The following is an 18,986-nucleotide window of genomic DNA, read 5'->3' as shown; positions in this document are numbered from 1 at the left end:
TATTTGGTTGACTTGCTATAGTCAGGTGGAACTCTGTGCTCTGTGAAACATGAAACATGTGCTCTGTGCTCTATGAAAAGGTGAAACATCTTTTCATAAGAACTCTCTGCTTGTGACACACTGAATTTTGAATTACATGGTTTGAGGGTAATAATAAAATTTGGTTCTCATGCAACCTGAAAAGCTGAATTCTGTGACCTGTTTAAATTATTCTGATTCAGCAAATTTATATATATATATATATATATATATAATGAAATCAACAACATGCACAATAAAAAAAGGATTACAAATACAAGAAATGCTACCCTAGTCCAAAGCAATGCTTATCTAGCCCAGGATCCTACTGTGAGGGATCACTGGGTTCACTAGACAACAAGGATCTATGCAGAGTACTGAAACATGGGAAAAACTATTCAGGCACCCAGGTTCATACAGGAGCAGACAGTCTTACACAAAGCTTTCTAACAATCTATCTCATAATCTATTTTGAAATCTGCCAGACCATTTGCCTATTTTTTTGGTTTTGTCCTGAATTGGTTTTACTCTTTTCTACCTGGATAATTTAAAGTCAACATCCCCTGTCATTCATACCACCACCCCATTTTATAGTAACCAATAATTCAAAGACCATAGACATCCCGTGGCAAAAATCTATGGACAATAACTTGTCATCTGAAAGTTTGAAGTCAATAATGTTGTTGGTCTTAGCAGGATTCCATAATATTAAGAATAGCTTTCCTATAGAACAGGGCTTTTCAAACTGGGGTGTCGTGACGCTCCAGCCTGCGGGTCCTGGCCCCTGCCCCCTTAAGGGGCGGGGGCAGCCTGGAGGCAGGGAGGAGGCAGTGGCATGATCCCCAGGATCACGCTGCTCAGGGGGGCTGCAGGGGCTTGGGTACACGTTGCAGTCACTCCGCATCCACTTTCAGTGCTGCAGGGAGCCCTGCTGCAGGTCATGCTGGGCTTCCCGCACCCCCAGGAGGCTGCAGGGGCTTGGGTACGTGTACCCAAGCCCCTGCAGCCCCGCTGAGCGTCAGGGTCCTGGGGATCGCACCGCTGCCTTCTCCCGCCCCTGCTGCCTCCCCCCTCCTGTCCACGCAAGAACTTAGTGGTTCTCAAACTCTCCCAGAGAGTTTGAGAACCACTGCTATAGAACCATTGCATTTACCTAGGAGTAAGTCTACTTGAACACCATGGGACTTAATCCTGAGTAGACATCCATATGATTGTACTGTAAGTTTGTGGCCATTATCATAATAGCCACCAGTGAGTGGAATGAATGGAATGGAAGGAGACCTTTATGGAAGTCATTTATATAACAGTATTGCCACATTCTATGGCAAGTCAGTCCATAGGGAAATTATGTATTAAGGATAGTGTACCTCCTTTTGCTTGTTTTAAACAAGAGACCATTTAATTGCTATTCTCTCCACTCTTTTGAACCAGAAGTTCAGAGCAGTATATATTTGGTCAGCCTAGCTCAATTTCTGAATGCTAAAACAGAAAATTGAGGCATTCTGACATTCCCAAAGGCTCACTTTTAGCTTGTGTAACATTATAACCCCACATATTGTTACTCAGACATAAGTCCCAGTGTGTTCAGTGGGGTTTACTCCTAGATAAGTGAGCATAGGAAATGGTTGAATGGTACAGACACAGTACAGGTGTGGCAGAATTGCCCACCCCAGTGGAGATTGATTAGAAGGAGGAAAGGCCAGAATAGTATACACCAAATGTGTCACATAGAGACTGTAGTCTCTATATTGTAGTCACATAGAGAGACACACCAGGTGACTTCCTTTAAGAATGGGTGCTTTAGGCTCACTGGAACCCTTATTTAACCCATTTTTGCCCAGCTCACAGATATACACATTTGGTCCCTGTTGCATATATGCAACATTGGGCAGAAATGGTTTAATGAATTTAGGAGGAATCATATCTCAGTGGTTGATCACCTGCTTTGTATGTTGGAGATCCCAGATAGTTTCTAGTATCTTCAGGTAGGGCTGGGAAAGATTTCTGCTTGAAATTCTAGTGAGTCATTGTTCACAGTACTGATCTAGATGAATCAAAAGTCTAAGGTAGCTTTCTGTGTTCAATTTTTTTCTTGCCACCCAGTGGCAATTTTCACAAGCCACGCTGTTGAGCTCCCCCCAGTACAGTTTGAGAATTATTGGTTCAGCATGGGTATGCTCATGTATAACTCCTGCTACAGTGAATATATTGATTCTAGGGGCAGCTGTGTGATTCTAGGGGCAGTCACAAAATGTGACTTAGAGGACCAGAACAGTTCCATTGTAAATATGTGCCAAATCCATTACCTTGTCTGATACTGATTTCATTTATGCTGGCTCATTCATTGACTATCATAATATGTATATGTTTGGGTCAGTCCAAAGATGACTAGGCCAAATTATTAAAGCACAAGCAAACATGTTGCCTCTCCAGTGAGAACTGCCCTCCCCACATTACTATCAGTGAGGTGGTGCTGTTTGCAGTACTCTGTTGAATCTCTGGTACATCTTTTCTTCACAGTAGAAAAGGGAATTGGTTCCTCTTCATCATTTTCAGACTTGACACTTTTTGGAGAGCTGATATACACATACTATGCATGGAACCTGATACAAAAAAGGCAGCATAGCAGCTAACATGTTACAGGTCTTGCAGTACAGTTCTATTGTCATGCTGTGCTGACGCAGCGACCTCTGCACCGGCCTAGGGTGTTGCAATTGTGCCATAAAGTGTGCTGTGACACCCAGACAACAAGCAAGGTACACATGCCAGACCAGGTAGGAGCTTCTCCGAGTGGCACAGGGGTGGGGGAGGATGGGCGGAGAGGTTGTAATGAGGCAGGGGAGGGCAGAGAGGGAGTGGTTCAGGACCAGGAGGTGGCAAGATTGGCAGCACAGGCATATGCCGAGTCCTAGGCATCCTTCCTGGGCTTGAAATCCCAACACCGGAGTGGCAGAGGGATGCAGGTCTCTTATTGTCTTGTGTGCTCCCTGAGGCATCTGGTGGGCCACTGTGAGATACAGGAAGCTGAACTAGATGGACCTTTGGTCTGATCCAGCAGGGCTTATGGGCTGCCCCAGTGCGGTTTTAAGCCACTTCCTTGGAAGTTGGTTCCATTGAAATTAATGGACTTTTCTGCCAAGGTAATAGCCCCAATCTAGTTGTAGTTGTGGATAGCATGTCCTGCACATCCGCATATGGTAGCCTTGGATGTGAGTGCGTATCAAAAGGCCAAATTAGGGTGCAATCCTAACCCCTTATGTCAGTGCTTTCCAGCAATAACAAAAGGACAATGCAGCTCTGAGGTAAGGGAACAAACATTCCCTTACTTTGAGGAGGCCTCCATGAGTGACACCCAACTGCAGGATGCAGAACATGTCCCATTAGCACCGCTACGCCAGTGCTGGAAAGCACTGACATAAGGGGTTAGGATTGCGCCCTTAGTTTGATGGGACCTGATTGAGCATGATGATGCAGATGGGAAAATGCATCCATACATATTTGTGTCTATCACCTGCATGCTTGGAGGACTGCTGCCTTCACTACATTAGAACAGCTTTGTGCTTTTTGAAAAGTAAGAGTTCAGATAAGAACTAATCAGTATTGGAGCAACTACTAGGTATCTTTTCACTGTTTGGGTATATTACCTTCATTTCCTTCATATTGTCAAGTTTTGACACACATTTCCACAACACCCTTTTCTAAAAGTGAGTTCTCTCTCTCTCTCTCTCTCTCTCTCTCTCTCTCTCTCTCTCTCTCTCTCTCTCTCTCTCTCTCATTTTTCTGTCATCCAATTGAGGTTGATTTTGGCATAGCATACACCAAATTGGTACAAATGATAGTGAGGCAAATTATATATTAGAGATCATGTAAAGGAAGCATCTGCTTGACTTTTGTCAAGAAAAACAGACACCAGGCTATTAAAATTCTAAAGGGTTGTCAACAAACTTGTAGCTAAGAGAGAGACTGTGATTTTTGATGCTATGATCTTTGTTGCACGATTTGTTTGAAAGCCTTTTTAAAGAACTTCACCAAAATGAGAGAGGACATTTGAAAGATCACTAACCAGCTTAGACAAAGAGGAACCTCTAGGAAGGGGCAAAGTTTATTCGCTCCACAGTGGAGATATGAGCCAGTGTGGAATATGTCAGGCCACAATCCTATCCAGCACAGGTACACCGGTTCCAAATCGCACCTGCTGTATCCTGTACTGAATTTGAACAGAGTAAGTGCTGTATCCTGTGCTAGCCTCCTCAGAGTAAGTGGACATTTGTTGCCTTACCCCAAGTAAAGCCCCAGCCTGCTCAATGTGGCTTCTCAGAGCTGTGCTAGCTATTTAGCTGGTGCAGATTTGAGAGGCCCCATATTGGGCTTTTGAGTCTGGGAGGGGGATAGGATTTGGCAGATGCAGCCTCCACCATTCCCACCCCTTCCTGGGCCTGTCTTACCTCCCCCATTTCACTCTCTCCCACCCTCCCCATGCCCAGGAACACCTTCCTTCCCCTCCCCACACCCCTACACTGCTCAGGGCTTACCTTGTCTCCACCAGCGGCCAGGGGTCCAATTGTGGCATAAATGGGATGGCACAGATCTCCTGACAGTGCTGCTTACTCCCTGTGTGCAGCAAATGTGTTTTATGGCACATTGGCAATAACCAGCACCACTGCTGCAGGTGCAGCACCAGGTATCAGTGAGTGTTGCACTGGGCTGTCAGTCACACTGGAGTTCCAGGCAACCTTCCTCTCCTGTAGCACATGCACACATATAAAGAAGTTCAGTCTGATAGGCGTCCTACAAGGGAAAAGGAAAACAACTTAGGGTGCAGTCCTAACCAACTTTCCAGCACAGTAATAGCTGTGCCAGTGGGGCATGTGCAGCATCCTGCAGTTGGGGGGCAGTCACAGAGGCCTCCTCAAGGTATGGCAATGCTTGTTCCCTTACCCATAAGTTGCATTGCCCTTATGTCGGTGCTGGAAAGTGGGTTAGGATGGCACCCATAGTTGCATTCTCTCTCTCTCTCTCTCTCTCTCTCTCTCTCTCTCTCTCTCTCTGTGTGTGTGTGTGTGTGTGTGTGTGTGTGTGTGTGTGAGAGAGATGCATTTCTTAGTGAATGCCATGGTAAAATACATGTTTACATGTAGAAGGACTAAAGTTTGATCCATGGTATCTCCAGATAAGGAGAGAAAAATTTGTTTCTGAAACTGAGAGAGCCCCTGCCAGTCAATATCAACAGTACTGAACAGGATGGACCAATAGTTTGGCCCACTAGAACATTATAAGGCAGTTTCCTATGTCATCACTTGTCCTTCTCTGTAGAATGCAGGTTCTGAACAAATATTATGCTACCATTTTGCAACCCCCACATAAACACTAGGGATTTAACATTTAATCAATTGATTGGTTACACTGCTTGATTGAAACCCCTTTTAACTTAACTCGGTTAAAAGGGGTTTCAGTCAAGTAGTCTAACCAATCAATTGATTAAATGTTAAAGGTATCCATTGATTAAGCACTTAAAAACTGTAAATTATTTTTTTTCATAGGGACTAATAAAAACTGCATATGGCTGGCAGGATTCTAAAAGAGGTATTTCCCCCTCATCCTGTCACAGGAAATACATTTGTCTCCAAAACTGCTGCTTTACTGCTATGTACATTTATGCAGATTGAATCAATTAATCAACGACGTTTTTGATTAATAACCTTTAACTGGGTTGCAGGCCCACTAAAACACAAACTGAACCACCACTGGGACAATGAATAAATTTTATCAACTGCTACTAAAGTCTTAAGTACAGCCAGCATGGAACACACTGGACAGAAGACACTAATGACCTCTTGCACAAAATGCTTCATCCCTATAGAGGAGCAGGCAGCAGGTATTCAGCTTGATCAGGTACAGAACTTGGAGAGAGTAAGAAAACTGGGGATGCTGTCTAGAGCAGGGGTGCTCAATAGGTGGATCGCGATCTACCGGTAGATCGCGAGGCAAAATGAGTAGATAGTGGAGTGCCGACCCCCCCCTTCAGGTGCCTCTGGGAGGAAACGCCGGGAGTAAGGCCCATTGTACTCAATGGGGCTTACTCCCAGGTAAGTGTGGCTAGGATTGCAGCCTCACAGCCTAATCCTAGGCATGTCTACTCAGGAGTAAGTCCTGTTATACTCAGTGGGGCTCAAGGTACACCAACATACATTGTACACATAAATGTTATATGTTATGATGGCGCGAACATTGTAAAAAAAACTCTGGTAGATCTCTGGGCCTTGCTGGGTTTCAAAGTAGCTCTCGAGCCAAAAAAGTGTGAGCACCCCTGGTCTAGAGCCTGCCTCTAGACTCTAGTGACTAACAGGTGGCTAACAGCACAACCCTATACACGTCTACTCGGAATTAAGTCCCATTGAATTCAGTCCCATTGAATTCAGTAGAGCTTATTCTGCAAGACAAGACTGGAAATGGTGCTTGATTTCAGGAATGAATAATTATAGGAGTTTCTTTCTGTTCCCTGTAAAGGCCATAACAGCAGAAGACAGAGGAACACATAAGATTGTTAGGGGCTGTGGTGAGAAAGTTTATGGTACAATATATGATGATGGTGGTGGTGGTCATATAATCAACCCACTGACTATAGACCTTGCTTAAGTTCAGGGCAGTGGAACAATGATAAGGTGTAGTACTCCACATTCCAAGTCCTTCTGCCACCCTCTCTGGCCCACCACCAGTGGAAGCGCTCCAGTCCATTCTCTGATCCCCTACAGAATGGCATGATTATCTTTCTCTGTAATTTCTGTACCTTTTAAAAAATGTACCAACTTAATTTACATTTTGTGTACAACATGAGATTTGGGGGTGAGTTGTCCACAAATTCTTCAAGATTTGACCATCCAATTATCTGGCAGTACTACTCGTGGAAAGCTGCTATAGACTCTGGGTCCAATCCTATCCAAATTTCCAGCACTGGTGCAGATTCAATGTAACCTCTAGGTAAGGACCAAATGTTCCCTTACCTTGAGGAGGCCTCAGTGATTGCCTCCCCACCACAGGATGCAGTGCATGCCCCATTGGCCTGGCTGCCCCGGCACTAGAAAACTGGATAGTATTCGGCCCTCTGATAGTATAGAATGCTTTCAATTACTTGCACTTGTAAGTGAATGTTATCCCCCAAAACTAAAGAAGCCATAATTAGTGATATTAGAGACAAGGTTATTTGTGGAACTGTCTCTCCCCGTGTGAATGTGTCTGCCCACTTCAGCATGAGAGCCCCTGCTCCATATTTCCTCTTCATCTGAAGTCTGTTTTCTGGGTCACATGAAGAGCTTTTTCAGCCACAGCCCCCACACTGTTGAATTCTCCCCCCTTAAGGCTCATTTGGCTCCCTTATTTTTAATTTTTCGCTATCTGATGAAAACTTTTTTTTATTAAGACAGGTGTTTTAGTTGAGTTGATGTCACCCTGTCATTATGGCTCTCAGCTGGTTGTTGGTTATTGGTTTTAGCTCTTTGTTGGTTTTTCTAGCTGTTTATTTTTAATTTTTTGAAATTAATTTTTTTGATGTCATTAAGTATGTTTGTGATTTTTGTTGGAAACTGCCTGCTTTGGGGGCTGATACGCAGGGTGAAATTGCTTAATAAATACATATTGATTGAGGGACCCTGCCTTTGTTAGCTGAACAATCGGTGTCTGGGGTGGAAGTTAGGTTTGCCCCTGTCTCAGGGCCATGCCCTCTTATCTGCGGTTCTTAGAAGGAGATGGGGGCATGATTTGTCTAAAATTATAGGGAACTAGGAGGTGGGGATTGTGGATTTTATTGAGGGCCCCCATCTTTTCTTCCACAATTCAAGCACTGGCCCAGTGACCCCCATCTTTTCTTTCCTAGGAGCCAGTAATAATTCTCTGTTTCTGTTTGTTGAGGCTTATTGCCTCCCTTCCCTCTTATAAGATGCTTATTCTATACAAATATGGAACTATAGTTCCTACACACAGACTTCCATTCTAACACCCCCTTTTCAGGTGGGGAGTTTGTACAATTCCCCACATATTGTGGGTAATTATTGTTGGGAATTATTATATCTATTATATATACACAATATGTTATTACATAAATGAGATATAATAAAATATATTATAAAATGAGAGACTGTAAACAGAGTTGGAATTGATGGGCATTGATATAGGCAAACAACTCTGCTAATTCTTTCTCTGAGTATATATTGACCTTCCTGGGCCTTGCATAAATCCAGTTATACTAGTACAGTACTTCTGAGTGTGGAGTCTCAGGACAGATTTAAGGAACGGGAGCAGAAAAGAAAGCAAAAAAGCATGTAGGAACCCCTCCACTTTACAAGAGGAAATCACAGCTTTCACTTTTATTATGTTGGCCCAACATTGGGAAATCAGCCTACAGACATGTGGTTCTGCTTCCTTACTTCCCAGGGTCCTACAGCCCTGTTTTCCTTCAAGTGCTTTTCCCTCCTCCTATTACCTGCTCTTGCCATTGATGTGTCTTAGAGGAAATGCAAGCAGAATCTCAATATGGCTACTCATAGAAGAGGACTATGGGATCAGTGGGAAATGAACCCACTTGAGAGGAACTGCAAGTTTTGTGGTAGTTCTGCATACAGAGAGAACATTTTGGGTGTCATATCCACTATTTTTAAGAGAGAAAAGATGTTTCAGCGCTGCATAAGGAAGGGAAAGTGGTCCAATAGTTATACATGGGGAGGCTTGACAAGATCAAATTCCAGCTTATCTTGTGCAGTTCTCCAACTTTGCATTCTAGAAGTATAATGCAGTTGGCCGGCCAACCTCAATGAGATGCTGTGAAGACTGATGAAATTGAGTGAGACTGTAAAGTGCTTTGCGCACTGATAAGTGCCATAAAAAAGGCAAGTGTTAAATGAACGTCGATTGCATTCACATAACACACAAAACACACAGTCAGCTTAGAGGCACAAGCATTGACTCCTCTTGGGAAAATTTACATGGCATGGCCCTATATAAAGTTCTCCCAGGAAGACCTGTAAGACATAACATAGAAAAATTAATTTACACACTTAATCTGAGTATTGCATGTAAAGGAGGTTAACACTGAAACACTGAAGCATGGATCTGACCTCAAAAAATGGTATCTGTTCATTTATCTCAAACAATGGGCTTTTAATTATTGATGGTAATAACCTTATAATGCACCAGTAAACGGACTGCAGGGAACATTTGATAAAATAATGTGATGTTCTCAACAGAAGGCCTTGCTGCAATGCACTTTTGAAAATAAAACAGTTGCAGCATGTATATATTGTACATAGATCTGTTCATGCATGGTACCCTGCCTGAACCAAACTCCCTTGTCAAGTCTCTGAGTAATCTTTCAAACCTTAGTGCTGTCTCATCTCTTCTACCACAACCATCCCCATTTGCCAAGACATCATGATGTTGTTGTCATAGTCAACTATTGTACATTGATTAGTAGCCAACAGCCCAATCCTATCCTTAGCTAGTGAATAGTTTGCAGTGGCGCCGGCTCCACTGAATGCTATAGGCCTGCTGGGGACCATGGCACAATGAAGAATTAAGTAAAAGAAATATTTGCTTATGTAGTCTGCCACACCATGGTCTCCAATAGGTCGACTCAGATTTGCAGCAGCTCTTTGACTGGCCCAAGTCAGAGTGAACTCAAGAGGAAGTGATGAGGCCAGACTAGGATATCGGCAGCAATGCTGTTGCTGATATCCGCCCTCTACTCTCCACTGACATGCCCCCCAGTGGTCCAGATTCCTACCCCGATCTTCTCTCTCCCAGTTCCAATCCTCTCTTTCTCTGCCCAACCTGCTGCCAACTTACCTCCTCCAACAGTGGCTAGGTGCTCCAGTAGTGCACATGTACAGCCATTCATGTTGGTAGCCCCTTTGAGTAAGTCATTGCTGCATCTGCACTGCTGTCAGAGAGAACCCTCCGCTGGCAGTATTGTACTTCTACCAGCAGAGGTCATCCATAGGGTTGGGTGGTTAATAATTAAAAATCCAGTTATTCCAAACAAATCAACAGATTTGTAAACCTGGATAAGGCTGTGATCACAGTCATTTAGAAACGGTTCTGTTGAAATTGCCTTGGAAGCCCAGCTTGTGGGTTTCCCAGGGGCATGTTTGGCCACTGTGGGAGAAAGGATGCTGGACTAAATGGACCTTCAGCCTGATCCAGAGGGCTCTTCCTATATTCTTTTTTTAAAAAAGGGTACTTCCCAATAAATATGCTTAGCATTCCATTATAGGTGTTTAAGCCAAGCAAACTCATGCAAAATTGAGTTGGACTGAACATACTTTCAAATCTTGATCTGGTTTAGAAAAACCTCTTACCACTGAGGTCCTTTGAATGACCTCTGCACCAGATGATGTATCCACTGACTTTGTCTTGCCACTCAAGTAATGATATTCTGTTTTAACAGACTGATCCTAAATTAATTTCAGTTTATTCCAAGTTATAGTTCATTATTTTAATTGTTAACCTCCCTTTCCAAACAAAAGATGCTCCAAGGCATTTTACAACAACCAATAATAAAACAGTTTTCTTTAAAATATAACCAAATAAAGCTATAATAAAAGCTAACCATCTAATAGCCTACCAATCCCTCAAAACCTGGTGGAACTAGAACATAGTGACAAGCTTTCCAAAATTCTGGAATGTCATCACCTTCCAGAGCTGTGGCACAAGCACTGATGCTCAGAGACTTTCATCTGAATTTTATACCTCCAGTAAGCTTCATAGGTTCATGGGACTTTCATTCCAAAAAGCCAACTTTGGACTGCAGTCTTAATAGCACTAAAGAGCAGAATTCAGAGCAAAACCTCATCTTAATGCATGAGGGTCATATGGAAGAAGGTAAGATATGCAAAGCTTTGGTCACAGAGATCTTCTGAAATCGTTACCATCACCCTGAATCTTGCCTGGGAGAGAGGTGGTAGCAGCCTATGCACATACATCCTTCCCACCTGTTCCTATGTGCACTTACTCAGAAGTAAGCCCCACAGGTTCAGTGGAGTTCATTCTCAAGTAAATGTGCCTTGGACTGCAACCATAGTTGCATAATTGTCATAATTATGCATAATACAGTTTCTATGCTATTGTGAAAGCCGAGCGTTACTGCTGAGCGTTACTGCTCAGGAAGTTAGTGGTACCATCTCCCCTAGAAGAAGCAAATGTTCAATGAATAAGAAAAAGCTGTGCTAAAACATGTATAATTCCTCTTAATCCAGGGACTATATTAACTATCAAAGGGTGCAATCCTAACCCCTTATGTCAGTGCTTTCCAGCACTGGCATAGCAGCGCCAATGGGATGTGAGCAGCATCCTGCAGTTGGGTGTCACTCACGGAGGCCTCCTCAAAGTAAGGGAATGTTTATTCCCTTACCTCAGAACTGCATTGCACTTATGGAAAGCACTGACATAAGGGGTTATGATTGCACCCTAAAACTCATACAACTAGTGAGATTACCTTTTTTTTTGTATTGGCAACCTTCAGTCTCGGAAGACTATGGTATCGCGCTCTGAAAGGTGGTTCTGGCACAGCGTCTAGTGTGGCTGAAAAGGCCAATCCGGGAGTGACAATCCCTTCCACACCGGGAGCAAGTGCAGTCTGTCCCTGGTCTGTCTCCCTGGCTATCTACGCCAATCGAGCAAAGACTTATAACCGGTAAACTGCTGCTTCCCGTGTTGTGCCGACGCCGTATGGCGAAGTTGGAGTGTCCTCTCCAGTGCGCGAAGCCTGGGTAAAGAAGGTATGGAGGATAGGCTGTTACCCATGCAGCAAATCCCCCCTCTCCACATCGCTGGGATGGTCCAATGGAAAGGCAGAAGCCAATACAGTTGGTTCCAGCGACGTTGCAGGAGTTGCCAGAACGTGACTGTGTTTAGCCATGAACTGCCTCAGGGACTCCGGCTCCAGATTTTGCCTCGAGGTTGACTCCTGAAGCCTTTTCCACAACTGGATGTAGCCACAAGGCAGTGGAGGTTTGAGGTCAGAGTTTCCTTCTCTTAGATGAGCTGCCTTCCTAGGCTGACGAGTCCCATCTACCCGGTATTGCAAGGGAGAGCAATACTTCCGTTTGCCTTGAGATTACCTACATTTGTGATTAGTATACTGGGTACAAGTGTAGGCCGTGTTAATTACCATCGTCAAAGATCACTGTGATAAGTGTTTTTTGATACCTTCCTTATTTAACTGAAGATATACTGGAGCACTTTCTCATTTATCACCGGGGATAGTGTGTGTGTGTGTGTGTGTGTGTGTGTGTGTGTGTGTGTGTGTGTGTTTTAATCTGGAAAAGATTCCTTGATTAGATTGTTGAGCATTCTATTGCTGAATTTAATGTTGTTGTTTTTTGGACTGTTGAATTCGGTATTGTCACTATTTTAGTTTTGGTTTTATTGACTTTTGTGTATTGTAAACACTGCAGTCTCAAATATTCTGTTGGGAAGAAAGGGTGGCAAAGAAGTTCTCAAATAAATGAAATAAGCAAATAGAGCAAACACTGATGAGTAATATGCCCTCTCCAGCCTTGTCCCATTAAAAAGCTGACTGTTAACATTTTACATCAGCTGTAGCTTCCAAGCTGTTCTCAAGGGCAGGCTCACATATAAAGTACATCGCAATGAGAAATCAGCAATGATATCAAGGCACAGATGACAGTGGAAAATTGCTGCTGTGAAGGAGAGAGTAGTTGGTCCACCAAACTTATTTGATAAAAAGTGTCCTGGTCATTGGTTATGTTCCTCTGATTTCAGGACTATTTGAGCATGTCCGGTTTTCTCAGAACTGAACAATCTCTGCAGTAGGGGTAAGGAACTCCAGCCATAGATTTGGAATGGCTAGGAAGGTCCTGTCCATTTTGACCCAATCTTTCTAATATAAGATTGTATTACATATATACAAAGTGTGATACAAAGAACTGAAATGGCCCAGGTAGTTCACATCTGAGGTACCTCCTAGAGTTGTGCATACTAAGAACTATATAAAAGCACAGAACAAAGATATGTACCCAGTTCTGAGGATTACATGACTAGGAGTGTATATAGGCCACAGTTTTGTTGCACAAAGTCAGTTGCTCTGTGGCACAGAGTTTGGTACCTCCAGGAATCCTAGCGTTCATTTCTTTAATGAAATTCAATCAATTAAAAAGGAATTAAATCAATTCATTCAGTCAAGTCATTCATTCAGTTGAAAATGAGTAGAAGCATTAAAAGTGAATTTCAACAGCTGTGGAATAAAACCACTTAGGATGGTTAACCTTTGATCAGGTCAAATGCTCTCATCTTGACCTTTTACCTAAAACAAGCAAGGAGGTAGGAGTGTCTGTGTAGTCAGACACTGTGTCTGTGTCTGTAGGTAGTCAGGAGTGTCTGAGACAGTAGTGAATTTTAAAGCCTTGGTATCACTACCATAAACACCTTCTGACATATTCTGTATATTTTCGATAATAATGGAACACAGAGCAAGGCTTTGTCTGAGGATCTCAATGTGTGAGTTGGGTCATATGGGCAGAGGTGATCCTTCAGTTATCCAGGTCTCAAGCCATTTAGGAACCAGGATATCTGAAGATCCTGAACCATCTCTACAATTGCAAAGGAAATGCTTGCCTTCCACTCTCTTCTGGCTACCCTTTCTTTATCAACAGTTCCTGAAACATTAGAAAACCCACTTTAAGAAACAGAATATGTTAATACAAAAGTGGGGAAATGTATGCAAATATCATTAATTTGCATACAATATCACAACCAAACAGTCCTGTGTATAACAAACATGCACCAGGGCAAAAGACCAACGGAAGGGCATTCCTAAGCAATGATGCGCTAGATAGGCTCTTTGCCGGTGTGCTATAATAGGTAAGGATTTTGCTATATTGACCATGACTAGAAACTGGATGGCTGGGTTAGGGTTAAAATTGCTGGGAAAAGTTTCTAAAGCAACCAGGTTCTGGTCTGGAATGGAATAAAACAATGAACATCAAATGGCTGACCCACAGGCAAACTCTTATAGTTTTTTTTAGGTGGCGTTCAAGGCTAAAGACAAAAACCAAGCACAGTTTCGTTTTCCAATGTACAAGCCCTTGGGACAGGCTATTGCAAAATTAGCTGTGAGCAGTGGGTTTCAACGTGTGAATCTCTGGATGCAGCTTGGTTTTGCTTGCACAGACTGCTTGCACAGGGAAAATAACCCTTTGGGAATGAATGTTTTTTTTAAATTCATTTTTACATTTCACAGAGTAACTTTAGGGCAAAGGTTGGTTGATTAAACCTATGACATTTAGTTGGTCACTTGAGTGATTAGATTTGCATATGAGTCAAGACAATTCTGAAGCAAGAAGCAGCATACTTTGTTCTTCACAGATGCATGCACATGCCTTGGCAGACATTATCTCAGAAAAGGCCTTTCCTTCCATATGAGAGAGAAGGGCAATGCCTCTTTTAAGACAGAGCTTGCCATCTGCATTTTTAAGAGGCATTTGTTTTTAATTTTTTTTAACTTGCCCTTTTAATCAGGGGCATCTTTTAGTTGATGGACTTATGCTGCCTAATCTTATGCTGCCCTTAACACCACCGGAACATGCATTCTGGTGGCATAAGGCGCTTTATAGCAATTGCAAACATGACCAGCATTGGAAGGAGCCAGGCCAGCTGCTGCATGCTGTGAATAGCAGCAGGGGCCCACCAGCAGACCTGTTGTGTCCTCCATCATTGGTAAGTCAGTGCAGGGCATAGGAGGAAGGTGGCAAGGGGCGGAATGGGAAGGAGATGCGGTGGAACAAGAGCTGGAAGGGGGTGGCATCAGCAGTAGCACCACCACCCATCCCCCTTCGAGGCCACGATCTGCTTTCTTGTGTCTGTGTGGATTTGCAACAGTGGAGCTGCAACTTTTGCACTGTGTGTCTTCCTAATACAAAACTGCCCATGTATGTAACTCATTGTCAGAGACTCTACTTTGCATTTCACTGCAATCAGAAGTCCAGTCCACAAACGTATGACGGGACCTTTTCAGTTGCAACACTCAGGCAACTCTAGCATAATGAGGCTTGCCTGGCCCCTACCCTGATGGAATTAAAACATACTTGTTTCCCTGTACATTTGGTATTATATGATTATTTTTCCCCTCCCCCCAATTGTTTCACGGTGTGCTAGTCCTTGAGTCTGGGTTCTTCCCAGCAAGAGAAGTGGTGGGCTGTCCCTCTCTAGAGGTCTTCAAGCAGAGGTTTGACAGGCACTTTTTGGAGATGTTTAGAGAGAATTTTCCTGCTTTGAGCAGGAGGTTGGACCCAGTGGTGTAGCTAATGATCGTGTAGCCTGGTGCCAAGCTCAAAATGTTGCCCCAGAAGTGATGTCACAACCAGAAGTGACATCACACTCAGGTTTTTTAAAAAGTGAAAATTGGGAGGAAGCCACTTTCTCCCCACAGCAGCTCACCACCCACTTTCTCCCCACAGCAGCTCACCACCCACTTGTTCTGCTGCCTCCCCCCAGTCAGTGGAATAACTAAGGCAACTATCTACAACCTGGGGTCAAAGAACATTTTGTAGCCCCCCCTGTATGACAAAATCAAATCTAATTAAGTAAATAAATAAATAAATAAGTTATTGGTTCCATGCTGTATCATAATAACATCTCATTGGCACTCAGAACAATCAGTCTCATAGGTCAGTTTGGAGTTAAGCAAATCCACTTTTTGTTCCATAAGGCAGTTGTGTTTTCATTTTCTGGTTAATTGGCCATAACATTTGATTGAATACAAATATTCCAATGCAGTTTGTTTCATTGCATTCTGCATTAAATTACCTTTCCAATGATATATAACATGATGGTATTATTGATACATACCAAGATTTTCACAATTTTGGTCATTAGTGTCAAGTTCAGCTTGTTGCCCCCCTAAAGCTTGATGACCGGTGCAACTTGAAGACCCTTCCAGTTCTATGATTCCATGATCCCTTAGTGCTTTGAGCCCTGATTGTTAATGTTGCTTGGAATTTTAATTCATGTTTGCATTTTATTTATCTGAAAGCTGTCTTTTTAAATTGTTTTTGTAAGCCAACTTGGTGGAATAGTATTCTAGAACCAAGGAAAGTGAAACACAAGTAGGGTATCTGTATCCAAGCACCAAATCACTCTTAGGACCCATGTATACTTCTTGCAGCAAACTTCTTGCAGTTTGCCATGTGTGCGCTGCTGCTTGCAGTAGCAAATGCATAAAGTTCGAAGCGACTTGCTTGTAACATATAGAGGACATGTGCAAAAAAGCTATAGCCAATTCATTGTCTCTGATGCATGTCCCTCTATGTCTGCAAGCATGTTTCTTATCTCACAGTTTCTAGTGTCTACTGCGGTGACACGGTGTATACCTGGCAAGCAGCAGGCCAGAAAAAGTAGACCTTTTCTAAGGGGCCCTAAGGGCAATTGAAACGCTAACTCTTAACCTGGGTGTGCTATTTTGTGAAACTAGCATTGATATACATAGAGTGAGATTTCACATTCTCCTTTCATGCTGGTCTACTGTAGCTGAATGGCTCTTCTGGTAAAGCCATCTTCCTTAGTGTTCAGATCAAACCCATTTGATATCCATTGTTTTTCTCTCTGTGGGAATGGTGAGCAACTTGCTTTCCTTCTTCTTTTTGACATCCTTTTAAATATTTAAAATTGTCAGCATATGCCCTTCTTTCCACCATTTCATTTTTGCTCGGCTAGAACTTTGTATCCCCAGTTCTTTTACACAGCCTGCCTTCTAGACAATCTCATCCCTCAAGTTCCTCCTTGAACTTTTCCAATAAAGCTGGAAAAGCTTGCTCTTTTTTTTTTCTTCAATATGGCAATGGCTGTACTCTCCTTATGGACCAGCCTTGTCTGACCCATTCACCTCTATCAGAGCTTGCAACTGATGATGCCCATTGAAGAGTTGAACAATGGTGTGCCAGGTTTTCAGTTCCACTCATGACAAATTAATCAGACATCCCATCTGTCATGTGCAGAGAAGAGTCAACACAGGTTCATAAGCAAAGAACATATGCTGCCCTATCCCAAGTCAGACCCTTGACCCATCTAGCTCGGTGTTGTCTACGTTGATTGACTGGAAGTGGCTTGTTCTCAGCCCTACCTGAATTTACCAAGAATTGAACCTGCAATCTTTGATTTACAAAGCTTGTGCCTATCATTGAGTTCTCTGAACAGTAGATAAACCTGTCCATAGTTTGTAGAAAGGGAATTTGTCCCAGCTCCTTGGGGTGTTGTTGGAAAAGCTGTTATCAAATTTCTCTGGGGATCTCATGACCCTTGAGTACTATCCACCAAGGCTGACATATGAAGCTACCTTATACTGGCAGACTAATAGTCAGTCCATCTGGGTCCACATTGGCTACAATCACTCTCTGCCTGAGCTGCAGCCCTGTCCCCTATGTCCCTCTCAGCAGCTTCCCATTAGGAACACCATTTCTCTCTGACTGCTGAACTGGGGGCAGTTTTGACATCATGATGAGCTTTTCCTTATGTTTTCCTTTGTCCTCAGAGTTGCTCAAATGCCTTTCATAGTGCCCAAGAGGAGCTCAGGAACTCTAGGACAGGAAATATTATTAGTAAGGACAAGTGCAGTCAGCCCTCAGCATCCATGGGGGTTCCATTCCTGGAACCTCCACAGATGATGAAACCTACAGAAAAACTGAATCAGTAGGTTAGGGTCCTTACCTGACCTCCAGATGTGCCTTCTGGTTGCTTCTGGAGGTGTTCTGAGGCTGTGCATAGCTTCTCTGAGCCTCAGAAAGCCACCCACCCACCCAGAAGTGGGTAAGGCACTTCTGCTTTTGGGAAAACTTGATACAAGGCAGCCGTGTGTCCCTTTTCATCCAGGCACAATGAATTTTTCTTTCATAAAGTTACACCTCCAGTTCTTTTTTTACCCAAGGAAATGAAAGGTTCTGGATGTTTTCTCTTCTTGAAATCATAAAAATGTGAATGCCTGAAAATCATTGCCACAAACATACCTGTGGGGTTTTACTGCTCCTTTGCACGCGCACACAAGCCAATTTTAGCCTCCTCTATTTTGCTTCTTTAAACAATGCAGAGTGTTTTTGGTGCTGCATTTCATACAGTCACATTTGCTGCAGGACTGGAAATGATGACACTGTACATTTTTTGGCTGGGTTTGAGGCTGTGTGGGGCTTAATTTTGATTTTAGAGCTGTTTGTGTTGGTCTGCCAAAGGCAAGACTAGAACACCTAATTTTTCCTCTGAAAGGGAAAAAAAATTCAGCATCTTCACTGGACGAAACTTTTCAGTGTCCTGAACTTTATTCTCTCTTTGGGCTCAAGAGAGAATTAACTTTGGGCAAGGCACCTTAATTACATGTACAGACATTTTTTGCCAGTGGTCCTACAGCTTCTCGTCTATTTACATGTTAGAATCTTGAACATTTCAGTATTCAGATCATAGGGACTAGAAACCTTTCCAAAATGAAAGCTTGAAAATATAAAGATACAGAATCAAATTCCTGTTTAAGTATGTGCATGGGGGGGGGGGGGGGGGTTTGTTGTTTAAACCTGAGCAGAGTTTTATGGCTAGGCTATTTAAGGCATTGTAAGCCACTGGACATGAAAAATTTGGCTGGCTCAATTGATTTCCTTGCACCATATGTCTGTGCAGAATTGAAAACTGATAACAGGATTAATCCTCCTTGTCCCCTGGGAGACACTGATCATTTAGGTGGCAGAATAGTTCAGTAGGTCAAAGGTCTGCTAGCTTGGCTTTGGGCAAATCACTCCATCTTTCTCTACTGTACTGAATGATTTTTTGCTCTGCCAGCTTTAGAAGGGCCAAGGTGAGAGAATATCAAGGATGCTATACTGGGGGGTGAAACATCCCCCCGCTGACTAGCACTGTATGCATGGCCTGAATAGACTGTGAGGGTCATTTCAGAGAAGTAAACAAAAATGTTGGTTCTCATTTAG

This window comes from Tiliqua scincoides, chromosome 2 (genome assembly GCF_035046505.1).
Source record: "Tiliqua scincoides isolate rTilSci1 chromosome 2, rTilSci1.hap2, whole genome shotgun sequence".
Taxonomy (NCBI): Eukaryota; Metazoa; Chordata; class Lepidosauria; order Squamata; family Scincidae; genus Tiliqua; species Tiliqua scincoides.
The sequence above is the reverse complement of the archived record's forward strand: the minus strand, read 5'-3'. Positions refer to the sequence as shown.